Raw genomic sequence first — 1,684 nt, forward strand, 5'->3', positions numbered from 1 at the left:
CTCTTTTCTTTAAAAACTACCATGTGTGTGTGTGTGTGTGTGTGAGAGAGAGAGAGAGAGAGAGAAAGAGAGAGAGAGCGAGAGAGAGAGAGAGAGCGAGAGAGAGAGATGTTCTTTCAGAAAACATCAAACTTTCTAAGAATATTTGCGCCAGTTCAGTGTGAAACGAGGTCATTAAAGGACCTCTCAGGCTTCCTTCTAACCCTTTGGGCCTTATCCTTTCTAGAAACATGCACCGTCCTGGCTCTTCGTGCTGCTTACACAGAATGATGACCTAACACTAATTCACCCTCACATCTACCTTGGGTGGATGACCTTGACATTTGGTTTTATTTTTCCTAATAACGAGGCTGTTAGGAAACTTCTGTTGCAATCATGCTCAGCATCATCGTTCAGAGTTAAAACGGAAAATTTGCATTTATGGGGCAGGCCAGCGCCAGGCAGGCCGCACACTCTTCTGGGGCCTTCCTATCCCTGCGAGCATGCGTCGGATCCTCACCGCCCAAAGAGGTTTACGTGACGAGCCTGACGTCACACAGCCATCCGGAGCTGGGCCAGGATCAAATCCCCAACGTGTCCTACTTCCTTCCCTTCGTGTAATTGGATCTTTCTTCGTCAACCAAGACATCAATTACGTGTCGTCACCTTTCACTGGGAGGAGGGAGCCTGGTAACTCTCTCAGTATTCTCCCCCACCCCCAGGGGTTTATAACAGTGAAAAAAAAGCAGTCTCCAAGGCCCCCTCTAGATATGAAACACGTGGCCGTAAAGTGGGCTCCAGTGTAATGATCAAAGCCACACATCTGGTTCTGGTCACTCAGCCCTGTAGGGGCCTCCCTCCGGCCTGCCTTTCCTGCTGCCACAGCTGAAAACAATCTTTCCAGTAACTCAGTGGTTTTTTAGCTTGGCCGGGGGGGGGGGGGCAATTTTGCTCCCAGGGAACATCTGGCCGTGTCTAGAGAGCATTTTGGTTTTCATAACTGAGAAAGGGGCTGCTTGCTACTGGCATCTAGTGAATGGCGGCCGGGGATGCTCGTAAACCTACCATGCACGGATGGCCCCACAGACTTACCTGGCCCCAAGTGTCAATGGAGCCTTAAAACCCCTGTATGAGCACAAACTCATGAGTAAGGAAAGATGGGGCAATTCTCAAGTGTGGAGTGGGGAGGAAAATTCTTTAGCGAAGAGAATATTCCTAAAGGGAAGAAAGCTTATCCACCATGAGAGGCAAAAATGCCTTCCCTCACACCCAAGCCTTGGTCTTTGGCATAGAGAAGCCACTAGATATCTCCTCCTTTACCACCGGGTGCAGAGATGCCATCTCTAAGGCATGAGTGTGCAGCACGAGACTGGGGCAGGGTTGCGCCATCCACCATCACCTTCCACTCCTTCTTTGGGTCACTTACATGTCCCTGATGTAGCTTACAGAAACAGGAAAGCACCAGGGTCCCATCCTTGATGGAAGTTATTCCTACAAGAAGTTGGTCACAGACGGCCTCCTCCAAGGTGACTTCTAACGTCAAAGAAAAATGTTCAAGGGCATCGAGAGGCCGACTTCATTCAAGGGGACTCTTGCAGTGGATGTAAGGACCACAACCATGGAGTCTTACAATGAGAGAGAGAGATTGGGCTCAACTCTGAATACAACAAGGAAAAGAGGGGATTTATAGCCAAGGAGCCGAGGG

This window comes from Pteropus alecto, unplaced genomic scaffold (assembly GCF_000325575.1).
Source record: "Pteropus alecto unplaced genomic scaffold, ASM32557v1 scaffold125, whole genome shotgun sequence".
Classification (NCBI taxonomy): Eukaryota; Metazoa; Chordata; class Mammalia; order Chiroptera; family Pteropodidae; genus Pteropus; species Pteropus alecto.